The 17,864-nt window shown below is 44.8% G+C and overlaps 1 protein-coding gene across 1 annotated transcript in view; it reads right to left on the bottom strand.

Annotated features, from left to right (window-relative positions):
* The window catches only part of DAGLA (diacylglycerol lipase alpha), a 115,291-nt gene extending 97,666 nt beyond the window's left edge, over positions 1-17,625 (bottom strand). The window contains exon 1 of the mRNA XM_090032277.1: positions 17,490-17,625. The gene's annotated coding sequence lies outside the window, so the exon portion shown is untranslated. The remainder of the gene's footprint in view (positions 1-17,489) is intronic.
* Between the last annotated feature and the right edge of the window lie 239 nt (positions 17,626-17,864).

Raw genomic sequence — 17,864 nt, 5'->3', positions numbered from 1 at the left:
CTAGTGAGAACATGTCTTCAGGAAAATGCTATACTGATTTATGTTGGCACCATTTTGAACTACTCAGACAAGAACGTTACAGATGGCATAATTTAGATGCACTTTCCTTTTAATTTCCGTTACCTCGTCAGACAGGTGTAAATCCACATGGGCTTAAATAAATAGCTGGCACTAAATAAATAATTGAGACATATATTTATGCAGTAGGCATCATTATAATTTTTTTCCAGCAGCACAAAAATGTTATATGTGGACTGGCAAAGTTCTGGGCGGGAAAGCAGAAACATAAATAGAGGCGGGTGACTGTGGCACAAGCCCTGGATACTAATTTAGAGGGAGCACAAGAATGACAGCTATCCCCACTGCTGGGACAGCTGCCACTGCCACCAAGGGCACAGAATCTTTTTGTTACACCTCTGGGTAAAAGGACCAATACAGTTCAAGAATCAATGAGGAAAAATAAAGCTGCATATTTTACTAATAAAATGACAAATCAGCTGTTCTAGTGCAGCAGTAGTATACTCTTCTGCCAATTTATTAATGTGAGCCATCATCACATGCAATTAGTCCCACAGAACTCCTAAGCCATATTCAGGACGGTAGTCCTGTTGGCTCCCAATGGTCCAAATCTTCGACTGAACACAGTGAAACAACTCTAGCTTCAAGTACTTTAACATTTTAGAGCACACACAACTTAGCAAAAGGCACTGTTAGTGTTACATCTGTTTAAACTACGTTTTATTTCATAATATCTGAGAAATAGACATAGTTGGTTGGCAATTTAAAAAAAAGGGATTTAGCTCTTCTGTGGTTTTCTGGTTTTGCACAATCTTTTTTTCTTTGGTATACCCTGGAACCACCCTTCATCTTGTCATTGGCACAGAAGATGCTGGCCTCTCTTTTTTTGGTTAATCTATATGAGAGCAGCTGGTGGAGTGGCTGAGGTAATAATAACCAACCTGAGACAAAAATAATTTGTTGTATTAAGGGAAATTACTTCTTGCATGAATAAGACAAATGGAATGCCTTTTAAACCCCAGAGAGGAACACTTTGGACCAGTTCAACAGGATCCTTACGCATATCACCTAGAGCAAGAATATAAACTGACAAGCTTCAGAGCCCAAAAACAAGCAGATAAGGGTTCAGCCTTGGACTATCAGGTCAGACGAATGGCCATATGAATATATCAGTAAGCTCAGAAAGTGATGTTGTGATGGGGAGGAGGAAGACAGAGCTGTGGCAGGGAAGGAAAACAACTAGAAGATACAGTTTAATCTAGGGTATAGAGCAAATGCTTTATTTCACAACACCCTGTTTTACCTGTCCTTTTGTCTCTCACTTGCTAATGCTCCCCAGTTTAATTTATGTCACCAGTCAAGTCACCTGTGAATTTCATAGATTTCATAGGCATTTGGGCTGGAAGGGACCCTGGAGGATCATCAAGTCCAGCCCCCTGCCCAGGGGCAGGAAGTCAGCAGGGATCATAGGATTCCAGCAAGATAAGCATCCAAATGTGTTTTGAATGCGTTCAATGTAGGTGCTTGAACTGCCTCAGGTGGCAGTCTGTTCCAAACCTTGGGGGCTCAGACAGTGAAGAAGTTCTTTCTTATGTCCAGCCTGAACTGGTCACAGTGGAGTTTGTGACCGTTCAATCCTGTCATCCCTTGGGGCACTCTGGTGAACAGTTGTTCCCCCAGATCCTGATGAGCACCCCTGATAAACTTATAGATGGCCACCAGATCACCCCTGAGCCTGCGCTTTTCCAGGCTGAAGAGTACCATAGCTCTCAGCCTCTCATCATAAGGTCTGTTTTCCTGACCTCTGATCATGCGCGTGGCTCTCCTCTGGACTCTCTCAAGTTTCTCCACATCCTTTTTGAATCGCGGAACCCAAAACTGGATGCAGTACTCCAGCTGCGGCCTCACCAAGGCCAAGTACAGTGGGAGAATGACATCCTGGGATCTGCTTGAGAAGCATCTATGGATGCAAGCCAGCATTTTGCTTGCTTTACTAGCCGCAGCATCACACTGAAGGCTCATGTTCAACTTGTGGTCAACCATGACCCCCAAGTACCTTTCATCTGTAGTGCTAACCAGTGTAGCACTACCAAGCCTATAAGCATGGTGCAGGTTTTTCCTCCCAAGGTGGAGAACCTTGCATTTTTCAGTGTTGAGCACCATCAGGTTCTCATTCACTCATTTCACGAATCTGTCCAGATCTGCCTGGATCACCCTCCTGTCCTCAGGTGTGGATGCCTTACCCCAGAGTTTGGTGTCATCGGCGAACTTGGCCAGTCTGTTTCTAACACCAATGTCCACTTCATTGATGAAGATGTTAAACAGTATAGGCCCTAGGACAGAGCCTTGAGGGACCCCACTGGTCACAGTGCACCAAGATGGTTGACTCCCATCGACCACCACCCTCTGGGTCCTACCGCAGAGCCAGTTCCCCACCCAACAGCTTGTGGTGACGTCAAGGCCGCAGTTAGCCAGTTTAGCCAAGAGGTGATCGTGGGATACCAGATTGAAGACTTTTTTAAAGTCGAGGTATACGATGTCAATCTCTTCCTCCTTGTCCAGGTGATAAGTCACCTGGTCATAAAAGGAAATGGGATTGGTCAAGCAAGACCTACTCACAACAAACCCATGCTGGGTATCCCTCAGGATATTGCCTTCAGCTAGTCTGTTAAGGATGGCCTCCTTAATAATCTTTTCCAAGACCTTCCCCAGGATAGAGGTCAGGCTTATGGGCCTGTAGTTTGCCAGATCTACTTCCCTTTCTTTAGGCTAAGTTCAATAAAGCAAGGTTCAGATAGGCACTTGGGGCCATTTCAGTGTTCCAGCAATGCATAACTGGGTCTAATTTAGTAAAAAAGCAAAAATCTCAATGTCCATTAGGCCAAATACTGCTGGGCTTACTCACACAAATATCCTCACTGAAGCCAAAAGGTTTCGGGGGCTGGAGGAAGGAATCCACCTGGTGCAGGGAACCTTACAAAATAAAATCTATCAACAGTAAATTCAGGAAAGCAGAAACAATAAACTGAAATGTTTGAACTCATAAGCTGCAATAAGGCCATGAATTTGTACGGGTGAGGTACCTTTGCCATCTGGCTCAGAATAATCCCATTCCCCAGGGTGTGTACCTAGTCCCTGCCCCCTCAGGACTTCATACTGATACCACTCCTGTATTACAGTGCCCCAAAATTTGTTTGCCTCTTGATGTCGGTGTATACACACCTTTATTCCCTAGGGCTCTAACTGCAAGTTTCCCTAAATACCACAATGAACAGATGAAAGATTCAACCTATAAAGACAATCTGATATGGAGCTTCTCTCAAGCATGGGAGTCTGCTTGATAATAGTACACAGTACCCAGGTGTGGTCTATTCTGACCATGCTGTTTCACATGAGCACTTACATTATCATTTATGCCAAAACATAAAGCTTACATCTTCCCAGGGAGGTATTATCGGTTTGCGTCCTGTATCAGTGGAGATACTAAAGCTGGGGGAATACCAAGGTCCCTTTGTCCTCAAAATAGTAACCAGACTATGAGTACAGCCACAAACAACTTTGCTGACTCCTTGCCTGCCCATACCATACCCTGGAATGCACCCAAACGATATTCTTGGAAAGGGGTACTAAATCAACACTGTACCTGCTAAAAAAAGGAACTGATACCTACTTTGAGGTAATTTATGTTATACTGGCACAGGCAAGGAAAAGTGACTGAATTACCATCAGCTGACAAGCGATCATTCAGTGTCAGTGACTGTCAATGTCAGTGAATGTCAATGAAGGGCAGTGAATAGCCCTTTCTTAATGAGCTGGCTAGACTAAGGATCCCCTTTTGTTTCAATCTCTCAGCAGTGAGAGAAAACTGGGGACCCATCAGCTACTTACTACATTGGAAGAAAGAAAACTACATTTACCACTTACAAAAAATGGCCCTCAAGGCAACCTTTTTGTTGGACATTGCCAAATTTAAAAGGCCAGCTGACGAAAGACCTGCTGGCGTAAAGTTCCTATGACCTTAAAATAGAGAGAGCTATTAGGGAACTGTATGTCACCAAAAAGGTAAGAATATAATTTTTTCCCAACAGATCCCTCCTAAGGAAAGAAAGCTCTAAATATCTCAAGAGCCCATCTTCCCTCCCTATGTCATTCTTTCATAGTATTAGATGTGCAGGTTTCAGAGTAGAGAAATGTTGTATGGATTCTTCTTCAAAAGATACTGAAAACAATCAGGACCTCTTAAAGTTTGGAAGATGCTGGTGGTAAGTCAACAACTTCAGCTTGTCTGTAATGAAGGAATACTTGCTCCCCCTTGCCATTGCATTACTTAGATTGCTTATCTTCCCTTTCAACACTTTTCACAACCTCCCCCTCCTCCCCCTCCCTGTCACCTCATTCATTAGTAAGATGTTGAGTCCAACCTCCAATCAGCTATGAATTCCAGACTCCATCACTCACCTGTTAAATTTTCAAAGCATCTTTAAGGTTTCTCCTGTGCTGCCAACAAGCTTGGAATGAGCTCCCAAAAACATCCACAAAGCACCGTCATCATCCTCCTTTAAATCCTTCCTGGTGCCCACAAAACTGACAGCAGTTATGCCACTGGTGGGCTGAGATCACTCTCTGCCATGTTAACATTGTCCCATTGTTTCATTGTACTCCTCCAGCTCTCTTTATCTATATGTTGTCTCCTGTTAGATTGTAGGCTTTTAGGGACAGGGACTTGGTTTTTATTCCATGTATGTACAGCAACTGGCACAACAGGCTTCTGCTGCAGGATTGCAGCTACTAGATACTATGGTATAAAACAAAAGAATAATAATAGCATCACCTGGGTCTTAAGTTAGTTACCCTGATGCAAATATTGTCTGCACTCTCAATCCCTCCATGTGGTTTTTCTTTATCTTAAGCCAATGCACTATTTTGGTTTCTTCTGGCACCAGAATAGCTAAGTAACAATAGTGTACTATCAAAAACCTTTTTCCTCTAATGGCAGCTCTAAAATATATTGAACATTGATGCACAATGACATGATGTACCAAAACAGTTCTTTTACTTTATAAATATGTAAAGGTATATTTACAAATAAGCAAACAGCTAAAAATAAGCATGTTGAACACACAGGGAGTTCCACAAGTTTTAAGGTGTGGCATTTTAATATGAGAGTAAGAGCCAATAAACTGAAGCAGTGGTGTTCCCCACTAATGCTTGCATATAATAGTTTTATGTAAAAACAAAAGTCAGGAACACAATGCAGAATTGTAATAAAAACCACAATGCAGACTTATAATAAAAAGGAGACCTTTGGAGCACTATGGCAAAGTACAACTAGATTCATAACCATTTAAAGTTTTATCTGCAGGTGGGTATATGAATATTTGGTGCAGAACAGTTAGCATCAGGTGGGGGACAGAGTTCTTCATTCAGTTCTGAACCTGGTCAATGTTCCTTGGAAATAATCCAGGCTGCTTGACTTGGAGAGTTTTGTTGTTGGTCCTTTTGTATTACAAGCAGTTCTTCAGCAAAATGGCATAGTTCTTGTAGATGCATCAGTGCCAACATAATGTTCAGAGCACCACCTGCTGGTCTACCAGTGTAACTATAGTTATTCTTAGCCATGAAGACTACATAAAAGAAACCAACGAGACAGCTCTCTGACACCACCTACTATGAAAAACTAGAGGAAAATCCAGCTGCCCTTTTCACCTTAAAACTCAAAACCAGCATCACATCATTTCCATCTGAACTACAAAAGAAACTAAAAAACTGGATTCCACCACCACCTAATCCAGGGATGTTTTACATGCTCCCTAAAATCCAAAATCAAGGGAACCCAGGAAGACCTATACTATCCAACCCTGGAACGCTCACTGAGGAACTATCAAGTTTAATTGCATCCATCCTAAAACCTGTTGTCACCCAAAGACCGTGTTTTGTCCAAGACACAACAAACTTCCTACAAAAACTTAAAAACATAGACCACCTTCCCACCAATACCTTCCTAGCTACCATGGATGTGTACCAGCTTATATACCAACATCCCACACCAAGATGACATCCAAGCCTGCCTGCCTTACATACCTACAATGGCAAGATTACAACTCAGAGTGCAGACCAAAAGATATTACTGAACTTGCACAATTTATCTTCACCACAAAAAGTTCTGTTTTAACAACCAACACTTCCTCCAGACCAGCTACATTCACCAAAATGGCCCCACAATATGCCAAACTTTTTATGGCCCACCTGGAAGAAGAAAGCCTCAAGAACTGCACCATCAAACCCATGCTACATCTAAGTTATATAGATGACATCTTCATCATCTGGACTGAAAACCTGCAGTCTCTGATTGATTTCCATCAGAAATTCAATAACTATCACCTCTCCATCAGACTCTCTCTTGAATACTCCAGCACCGACATTTCCTTTTTAGACACTATGATCAATATCTAGAATGGTAAAATACAAACCACTATATACAAGAAACCCATGGACCAACATACATATACGTGTAGAACCAGCAATCACCCTTTACACACCAAGAAAGCTGTAATATACAGTCTAGTTGTCCAATACCCCTACATTTGCACTGAGCAGAATACCTGTGATCATCACCTCAAAAATCTCAAAAGGGCTTTCACCCAATAAGGATGCTCCTTCAGAGAGATAGATCATACTTTTGAAAGAGCCACCCAGATACCACATGAAGAATTGCTGCAGTATAAAGAGAAAGTCCCCACAAATTGCACACCCATTAGTTATCACATACCATCCTTCCCTGGAACCTAAGGAAAATCCTCAAACAATTACAACCCATACTAGAAGAAGACCCAATTCTTAAAGAAATCTTCCCAGAATCACCTATCCTAACCTTTAAACAAGCACTGAACCTCACCAAACTCATCATCATAAACAAAGTTCCTATGGCCCAAAGCACACCAAATAGATCCGGACCATGCTGGGACAAAAAATATAAAACCTGCCAAACATTGCCACCTCTACAATAACTACACCCCACAACAGAATCATCACCATTCCTGGATCTTATACCTGCACCCAGGGGTGACACGTAGGGGGTGCATGCAGGTGCACATGCACCCCCTGAGCGTGGCAGTGCACCCCCTACAAAAAGGCACCACTGACACTGTTGGTGGTGTCTGTGGGTGGTCCACAATCTCTGGTGGCCACCACTGATGCTGCTGGCAGCGTCTGTGGGTGGTTGCCTGGTTGGCGCTCACCACCCCCTTCCCCCCACGCTGCTGACAGTGCTGGCTACATCTGTGGGAGCTCCCCCGCTTATCGCCACCATGCTCCACCATGCCGCCATGCTCCCGCTGCTACCGTGCCCCCTCCAGCCACTGGGGGGACGTGTCGTGCATGCCTGCACCTCCAGAAATGTAATATACCTCATACAGTGCACTAAATGCCTGGATGGGAAATATGTAGGAGAAACCAAACAATAAATGCATACCAGAATGAATGCATGCTGAAAATCTATCAAAGACAAAAATATACATCTATACAAATATACATATATAACCCCTGTCACATGTACAAGCACTCCATCAGGGCTTATGCCTCCTGTGGGGGCACGCTTCTCACAAGACAACCACTCTTTCTCCGGTCTTTCAGTTCTAATCCTCAAAGGGCATTTACAAAACACCTTCTGTAGATGAGCCTACCAACTTCACTTCATAAATCTACTGAATCTAAAAAATCATGAACCAAATATAGACATTGGCATCATGGCACAGTATAATTTGCCTGCCACCTGAGAACCCCATGTAACCTGTCTGTATTTCACCAGCTCATTCTTCCCCCTTTCTCCCTGACACCTCCCAATTCTTACTTATTGTCCTTCCATACATTTATATTTTCACAGACCTTCATTTTACATACTGGCTTCCTTTCTACCCAGGAGAGGACACAAAGAAACAACAAACTCTCCCTGTTCCTGAAGAAAGGTGTTTGTACCCGAAAGTTTGCAAAGAATATTTTTTCCAACTATTTACTCGGTCTAATAAAAGACATCACATTTACCTAAAGAGCCTTCTCTACCTAAATTCAATTTGAAGAACATTTTTTCCTCCCATGAGTATTGAACAAACAAACAGAAGTGGGTTATTGACTTGCTTCCAGGCAAGGTGCATAGTCTCCACATGCTCACTACCAGGTGCAAACATTCCCCCTGGGTGGCCCTTTCTTACAAACACCAAGGGATATCGTCTCTTCAGTTTTTTTCTTCTTTTAAGAATATCTGAGTTGCTGGTTTGCAACAGTTTAGGAGGGAGACTTTGAGAGAGACTAAGTGAATTAGGCCTTGAATGCTTCTCTTGAAATTCACTCCTGTCTGGGCCTTTCAAAGTCTCCCTCTTGATGCGTAAGGTGCTAATGTAATTTGAGGGAATTTAGGGACTGTGGGTGGGATTCCTATATTTTCCATGCTTCTCCTCCACCCCTTTAAGCAAACCCATTCCTCATAGAAGTATGGAGGCACATTCAGAACAGGATTCTTCTCTGGGGTAAGCTATGTACCAATATAATGTTCATAGCAACATTACATTTGTCTCTGAGGAACATTACATTCTTCTCTGTGAACGTGGGAGACCAGTGGATGTGGTGTACCTTGATTTTAGCAAGGTTTTTGATAGGGTTGCCCACAACATTCTCACAGGCAAGCTCACGAAGTACAGGCTGGATGAATGGAGTATAAGGTGGATAGAAAACTGGCTGGAGCATTGGGTTCAAAGGGTAGTAATCAGTGGTTCAACATCTAGTTGGCAGCTGGTATCAAGTGGAGTGCCCCAGGGACAGGTTTTGTTCAATGTCTTGGAAGATGGCATAGAGTGCACCCTCAATAAGTTTGCAGGTGACACCAAGCTGGGGTATAGTAGTAGATATGCTGGAGGGTAGAACTAGTATTCAAAGTGACCTAGACACATTGGAGGATTGGACCAAAAGAAATCTCATGAGGTTCAGTAAGGACAAGTGCAAAGTCCTGCACTTAGGATGGAACAATCCCATGCACCAGTACAGGTTGGAGCCTGACTGGCTGGGCAGCAACCCTGCAGAAAAGGACTTAGGGGTTACAGTGGACAATAAGCTGAATATGATCCAGCAGTGTGCCTTTGTTGCACAGAAAGCTAACAGCATACTGGGATGAATTGGTAGGTGTGTTGCCAGCAGGTCAAGGGAAGTGATTATTCTCTTCTATTCAGCACTGGTGAGGCCACATCTGGAGTACTGTGTTCAGTTTTTGGCCCCCCACTACAGAAAGGATATGGACAAATTGGAAAAAGTCCAGCGGAGTGTAACAAAAATGGTGAGGGGTCTGGGGAACATGACTTATGAGGAGATGCTGAGGGAACTGAGCTTATTTAGTCTGGAGAAGAAAAGACTGAGGGGGGATTTAATAGCAGCTCTCAACTACCTGAAGGATGGTTCAAAAGAGGAGGGAGCTAAACTGTTCTCAGTGGTGGCAGATGACAGAACAAGGAGCGACTGTCTCAAGTTGCAGCAAGGGAAGTTTATGTTAGATATCAGGGGGAAAAAATTCACTAGGGGGGTAGTAAAACACTGGAACAGGTTACAGAGAGAGGTAGTAGAATCTCCATCCTTGGAAGTTTTTAAGACCTGGCTAGACAAAGCTTTGGTTGGGATGATGTAGTTGGGGATGGTCCTGCTTTGAGCAGGGGATTGGATTAGATGTGACCTCCTGAGGTCCCTTCCAACCCTAATTCTCTATGATTCTATCTGATCAAATCTTGACTAGTCTGAAGTTAGTGCTTCCGCACTGCACCATCTGGAGACAGTACATGAGGACTGGATTCAGATATTCATATCCGTAAGATTCTTGGCTGCTTCTGAGGCTGACACGGCACCGAGCATTAGAGAGGCTGTAGGGTGCTCTAATTTATGGCATTAGACTGCTTTTCCATCCAGAGGAGCAAAGAACCTCTCTAGTGTCATGCAGAAAACAAACAGTCCTCCTGCCTTCCTGAACACAACTTGCAAAAAGGGCAGGGTGTAGCTGTTTTTGTTGTTCAGTGCAGGCCATGTACTAAGCAAAGACTCAAGTTCCAGTCCACCAGGACTAAGGCTGACAATGGTACTCTGAGACAAACCCTAATTCCTGCAATCGCCTCTTGAGCCATCTACCAGCTTTAGTCAACACCAATCAGTTGTGTTTCCTTGTAGGATTCATACCGTTATGTTGTGTGTGCTGCACTCCAAGATGCAAAGCTCAGTTTTAATTTATTTCTTCAACATACTTTACTCCTTTAGGGACAATTTTGCCTCCTTTTTTCCATTCTGAGCACAGGGGGTGCCTATACACAGGTAGCAAAGCTGTTCTGATGTGCTGTAATTACAGTATGTCAGAGCAGGTTCGATTAATTGAGTCTGCTGGAGCATGGTAATTACTGTGCTCCAGAAGACTCCAGCATAATGTGCATCAGCATCCCCATGCTGAAAAATGGCAGTGGGGGTGCTTTAACTAAAGCTCATTCAACAAACTTTAGTTAAAGCACCCCCACCACCATTTTTCAGCTCAGGGACACTAATACATGTGACGCTCCAGGTGCTTTAATTAGACCGCTGTAATTAAAGCGCCCCTCCCCTGCCGCCGCTCCGCCCCCCACCCCCGGCGTACGTGTATAAAAGCCCATAAGCTTTACAAGTCCACAATGCCCCTTCACTACCAGAATCCTTATGTCTGAGGACCTTGTTTCTCAGGTGGCTAATAGAAAGCAATCTGGCCTATCAGTATACTGCTGCTAGCTGTACTGTCTTTTTAACATCTATGGGGCATAATGCTAGAGAACAATGTCTGGGTGAGGACTCTGCCAGTTTTCTTCTTTTTGAGCATATTCTTTATAAGTATCTACTATGAACAGATCTATTGCTGGAATTTCATATCTGAAAGCTTTGTAGTGAATACCTGATTTCCAGTCACAAAAGTATCTTTCCACTGGGACCGCAGGCTGACTCTTTATGTTGCTTTATGTGCAGTGATCTGCAGCTCATGAAAAGAATCCTCGGGGCTCCCTCACGGAAAGCAAAGAGTGAAGCTGCAATACTGTGTACAAAGCTTTTGACATTTTTTGCCACTTCCAGACTTTCTGTGCACGACCAGTTTTTCCCATAGGCTGCATCGGTAGCAGAACTTCCTGCTAATTATTCTGTACACAAGTTGGTCTCACTGCTGCTTTGTGCCAAACTCAAATAGGAAAGCCAAGCCTTGTAGATATACTATTAATTCAGGCAGCATTTTCCTGCAGGTGTTGGCCAGCATCACTGATGCTCTAACTTCTCAGCTGAGACATTCTTGCAGGTGAATGACGATTTCACTTTAATGAGAAGGTTAAACACAATCTCAATGACTTCTTTCAGTGCCAGCAAGTCCTTTTAGCAGAGTAAAGTGGATTTTGTCCAATGCTCAATGACAGTCTTTCTTCATTAGAGAAAGATTGGTCTTACAGTTTAAGGCACTGAACTGGACTTCAGCATATCTGCACTCAGCTTCTGGCTCTGCCACACAATCCCTGCTGACCCTTGGGCAAATCCCTTAATAGTACCATGCCTCACTTTCATGTCTACAGAAACATGGGTTATACTACTGCCTTTCTGTTTCCTTTATTCAGATGGTAAGGTAGAGACTCTGTTATGACATGTAGATAAAATGAGCCCTGTTTCATTTGGGGCATCTAGTTGCTATTGGATTACAAGCAATTACAGGGGCACTGTTCCTTTCCTGTAGTCTTGTGCAGTGCTGTGATAATTGGGACCCTATTAGTGCTCAAATTATGTTCTATCTGCTTCTAAATACCCATTTCATTGCCTCTTGTATGCACTAGCAACAATGTTGCCAACTCTAGCAATACATTTCCAAAAGCCCCAACTCCCCCTCCCTGAGTCAAATGATTGTATGAGAATTTCAGCTTTCATTTGGAGAAAAAAAAAGAAAGTACATTTCCAGCAGTCATGTTTGTAGAGAAATAAAAGAAAAAGAAAAGCGGAGTGGGGGGGGAGAGCTTGAAAATGTAAATCACAAAGGCTCAAAAGACAGAAGGGAATAAGCACCCAGGAATTCATGATTTTTAAGGCCTGACTTATGATTTTTTAATACTAGGTATTGGTGACACTGTAAAACCCTGTGGATTCATGAAGGCACCATCCAACCTGATTGCTGAAACATGCCATTTTATTTTTCTGCTGTATTCCTCTCAACTATTTACTGCATTTGTTTATTTCTCCTCACCACCCACCTTTAAAATTCCCTGGGTTTTATCTTCCTCACTAAAATGTTGTTTGGAATAATAGCTATAGTCCATAGCTACAGCCCAGAGATGAATCAGGACATTCAACAACTGTTTTATGAATGTAGGATGACTTCAACCCCATTCACAGGAAGAGATGACTTGTTCTCCAAGTTCCAGGTATCTTTTTCAGGTTACTTTCATAGCATTTTCACCCAGACTAACCCTAGCCAGGCCGAAACTGAAAGATTCCAGAATTTACTTCATCATAGCAACTGCTGGCTGATAAGGGATCCTGCGGGCATACCCTGTCATTTCTCCCAACTTCTGATTGCTCATTAACCTTTCAAATAGATGTTACCACATTAGGGGGATAAAGTTTGGAGGTCACTCCTGCCTTGTCTGTCTCAGTTCCTGCTTTGGGAAGTATAGATGATATCTGATGGCTCATGGAGCCAGCTGTTATATTTTCCCATACACAAAGGTCAAGCATACACTTTCAGTCTGAATTAATGTTACATCTGATGAAGGGAAACCAAAAAAAAGTGCCTGTTAGGAGAGCGCAGTGTGTTTGACTCTTCTCTTTGGTGCAGTATCAGCTATACTTCATACTTACTAGGAATATAAAAAGCACAGCCCACAAACAAAATTATAAACTACATACATGATTCATAGGACCACTTGTTGCACATGTTTGGTCAGCCTCTTACCAGCAGCTGAGTGCAATTTAGGAGCCCCAGCTTTAGCCAGTACAAGAAGGGAATTTATATATAGCATTGCCCTCCACTCCAGCTTTTTGTAGATGCTGCAAAGAGACGGCTCCATTTTATGCATTAAATTTCTGGAGATGATTTTTACAGCGCTTTAACAGTCACTATAAATCAAAGTGTTCTCAAATCAAGAATCACTAGACCCTAACTCTTGTACTAGGTTCCCTTCCCTAGGCTGCTAACACTCCACTCCAGGGCCATTAATCAGTTCTTCAGGACTGCAATGAGAGGAATTTTCAGAAGCGGTCAACACTACCGAGTTCCAGTTGCTCTTCCTGGGGCTTTTGGTTTCGTGCGTCTAACCCAGACAGGAGCCTCTTCTAAGAGAAGGCTTTTCAAAATAGGGGTCATTGAAAGGAGGTCAGGCAGTCACGATCATCCTGTCCTTCCCATAGTCCAAAGGGAGTGGAGATGTCAGCTGCAATAGGATGCTGATAGAGTTGTGCCCAATGGCCATGAATTGCCATAAGAAGGAATTATATGCCTTTGATTAAAATCCCAGAGGCTGGTTTAGATATTCAATAGAAAGGTTCCCAGTTTGCAGGCCTAGATGAAGCAATGAGATCACACAAGATTCTTCCTCCTCTATCTCCCAAATCACCTTTAGGGAGTATAGATAAGCTGCATACCTACCAAGGGTAAGGGCAAGTAATATTGCCACCTCTCCATGGATTCTTCAGATAGTCTCAGTTTTGCCGAGGGCAGACAACATCCTGGAAGTACCACCCTCAAGATGTGTCCTCAGGTCACTTCTGGGACTGAAGAAGCATCATGTGGCAATGCTGTATGATGCAATATCACCATCCTGTATAATGATGCAGCAGCAATGTTGCCATGGCCTTGTTTGTCTCCCTGGGCCAGGCTAACATGATTTATTGCTGTTTATAATAATGTAGCACTTAAGAGCCTGCATCATGGATCACAACACCACTGTGCTAGGTAGAGTACAACCAGGACAAAAAGGCAGTCATGTTTCCCAAGAGCTCACATTTAAGTGGCAACAAACCTGTCAGTGCTCACTGAAGCAGCCCTTTTGCGAAGAAGAGAGACAGCAAGATACACTCAACAGCAGGTATAATGAGTTTCACTTATCTGTGCTGGAAATCAGACTGCTTAGGGAGATCAGACAGGTGGTGGGAAAAGGAATGTTAGGATACGTCTACACCAGGGATGGGCAAAATATGGCCAACCTGGCCATTCTATCTGGCCCACGGGGCCCCTTTAAAATTTAAACAATAATTATCTGCCGGTGGCTCCCTATCCAAAAGCTAATGAGGCACCAGCAGCATGAGCCGCTGGCTCAAGTAGCAAGTAGCTAGGGCTCTGGTTGCAAGACTCAACCAACCCAACCCCAACCTGACTGGCCCTGCCCCACTCCACTCCATGCCCCAGAAGCTTCTGAAGATCAGGAGCTTCTGGCTAGCAGAGGCTTCTGCCCTGGCACCCCTGTGGCTGTTCCCCAGTCCTCCCCCATCCAACAGCTGACATTCAGGTAAGAATGGGTAGGGAATGGTGGGGACTGCTGGCAGTGTGTTTGGGGTCATGGTGGGAGAGTGTGGGACTGTGTGGGGGGGTTGTGCTAAGGAATGGAGGGTGGGAGTGTGGGGGGGGGCTGTTATAGGGTGTGGATGTGTGTTGGGGGTATGGGACATGGGGAGCCAGCCCTGCCCATCCCATCCTGTCCTGTACCAGCTGTAGCACACAGTTCCCAGTTGCAAGGCTGGGACCCATATGGCGCATCATTGGGCCAGCCCAGCCCAACCCAGCATGATGCAGTTCCAGCTGCAAGGCTGGGGTCTGCATGGCATGGCACAGAGCCAGCCCGGCCTAAGCTGTACCCTCCGTGCCATGCCACATGTATCCCAGCCTTGTAGAGGGGAACCGCATGCTGCCAGACTGGGATGGGACAGGCCGGGCTGGGCTGGCTCTGTGGTGCATCACACAGTTCCTGGCTACAAAGCTGGGACCCACATAGTGCAGCACAGAGTCACCCCAGCCTGGCTCATCCTGGCTGCGGTGCATGGTTCCCCACTCCAAGACTGGGATCCACACAGTGTGACACGGAGGGGATGGACCACACCAGGCTGGCTCCATGCTGTGCTGCGTGGGTCCCAGCCTTGCAGCCAGGAACTGCATGCTGTAGCCAGGATGGGATGAGCTGGGCTGGCTCACCACCTCCCACCATATCCCCATCACACACCCACCCCCTCTCACAGCCCCCACACACACTCTGCCCCCCCACCATACCCTCCCACACACTTCCCCACCACCATTTCCACACACACAGACTCCCATACATCCCACTCCCACCATACCCCCAAACACACCCACACCCTCCCACAGCCCTCAACACACTCCCACTCCCACACCCCACCCCACCCCTACCATACCCACACTCACATCCTCCCACACACCCCACCCCACCCCACCCACATACCCCACACCCACCACCACCATCCTCCACACACCCCACTCACCAGACCCACACCCCACATACACACAACCCAGACCTCACCACACTTTCACACCCTTTCCCCAACTACACATCCCCCACATACACCCCCTTACCACCCTCCACATAATATACAAGAGTAAGAGTGTATTTTGAGCTAGTATGCAATTGCCTCTGGATGCATGATGCAAGCATACATAAATCAGGACAATTTTTTAAAAAATAAAATTAAAATAAGTTATAGTAGATGTTTGAATTTTTTAGTATATGATATGTTTCTTTTCCAGTTTCAAGCTGGCAACCCCCCCTCCAAAAAGGAATACTTCTGGGGCAAGCGGAAGGTCTTCTGGTGGCAAAGATTAGGAGTTAGGGCAGGACAAGATGCCAAGATGGCAATGGGGGGGGAGGGGAAGGGGGAGAGAACTGTCAGGGTGTGGTGCTACCCTTGTGGCCCTTGACAGCTCACCAAAACTCATTAAGTGGCCCTGCAGCCAAAATAGTTGCCTGCCTCTGGTGTACACCTTACCATAGTTGGACAGTCCTCAGGAATACCACAACTAAAAACCCATCCCACCTGCTTCCAATCCACACACAAAGTGGGCTGAATGCATGTCACACAGCTGCTTTCTGGCATGTACTCAGGACCACTGTCAAGCTCATGGTCTCAGACATGCTTGTAAGAGCAGCAGTGGGCACACCAGTACCAATCACACAGTGGCCACCTAACATGTCTTTGCATTCCAGGAATGGGAGGAAGTGAACCAGATCTGCTTTCACAATGGCACTCTCAAGCACTCCCTGACAGTGGAATTTACTGAAAGCCATGCTCTTAGTGAAACTCATGGATGTGAGAGTTACAGACTCCCCCTGCCTCATCCCCCCAGTTCTATTCTCAACCCACACAGCATACAAGTCTCTTGCAGCCCCCAGTTGCAAAGCATTAGCTCTAGTTGAGGCCTCTCATGCTTCAGATGTGGAGTTCTTTGGCTTGATCTCCAGGCCATCATCTAAGATGGCAGCTATCATATTAATACATATATGTGCATACACTTATTTACATACAGACACACAAAATCCTGCCCCGAATATCCTAATATATTCACATTCTATCAAAATCTCATACCCAGCATTTTTAGTCAATATTAATCTTGCAGTAGCTCCTAGAAGAGAACCAGTGCAGAGGCCAATTACACTAAGTGCTGTAAAAGCAGGAGTCCTGGCCCCAAAGAGCTTACATCTAAAAGACCAAGCATAATAGGTAACTGAGATGCATCAACTGGATCAGGAAAGGGGAAACAAAGTAATAAAAATAGCACATATATAATTCACAGGCAATCAGGAAACCTAATTAATGTATAGGTGAGTATAGCCTGACTACATACTGATCACTCACCTAGAATGTTAGTATACACTCAGCCTATCCAAATCCCACCCCCAGAATGCTAACATATATGCATCACATCCAAAGGATGGAAGCAGAGAAGGGATATCACAATTCTATGAAGAGAATCCATGTGACAGTGACAAATGAGAGAGGTCCTGAGACAGCCAAGTCCAGGAGAGGGAAGAATGGTAGAGGGTCTGACAGTCAGACTCTGCTCTAGATGCTGAATCAAGGAGAAGAGAAGGACAAATTGTTGCTAGGGGAAATGGGACAGATGGTTGGAACAAACAACTTGCTGACTCTTGGGGACTTAAAACTCTCCAGATCCTGTTGGGGAAAAACAGGCAGCAGCCAAGCAAAAAATCCTGACCATGGGTTTTTTCATCCCATTCCTCCCCGTGCCCCCCCCCCCAACCCATTGTCACAACTGATGGCATCCTAAGGTGAAAGGTCAAGAAAGCAACAAGAGAGGAGACAGATGTAACCGTCCTGTTTACCAGGAGTCCTCACTCCAGCCATCATTTTTCCCCCTTTTCCCACCTTGCTTGCTTTCTCAGTTTAGTCCTCCTTCTCGTCCTCTCACTCTTCCATCACCACACACATCTCACCATTCTCTTTTGTCCCCTTTTCATGTAGACACCATGGATGATGCTGCTCTTCCAGGAGCCATGTAACCACTCCTGAGCTGCCATGGAGCATTTTCTATTACTCTTCCCCTAGCTTGCAAGTCACATTTGAGCTGTGTAATATCATAGCTCCAAGACAGAGAGGGGCTGGGTAATATCATGACTCCAGGGTACAGCAAGGCTGGGTGACGTGACTGGTTTGGAATCCTGAGTGGCTGTACAAATACCACGTCTCTTGACATACTGTCTCTTGGGGGCTCATTGACACCTCTTGCTGACATTTAAGACCATCTGATCTTTTTGGCTTCTGCTCTTCTCACTGCTGTGCCAGGCCTTCTCTGGCTCAGTAAATCTCAA

This window comes from Crocodylus siamensis, chromosome 2 (genome assembly GCF_052110815.1).
Source record: "Crocodylus siamensis isolate JL-2025a chromosome 2, ASM5211081v1, whole genome shotgun sequence".
In the NCBI taxonomy this organism is placed as follows: Eukaryota; Metazoa; Chordata; order Crocodylia; family Crocodylidae; genus Crocodylus; species Crocodylus siamensis.
The sequence above is the reverse complement of the archived record's forward strand: the minus strand, read 5'-3'. Positions and strand labels throughout refer to the sequence as shown.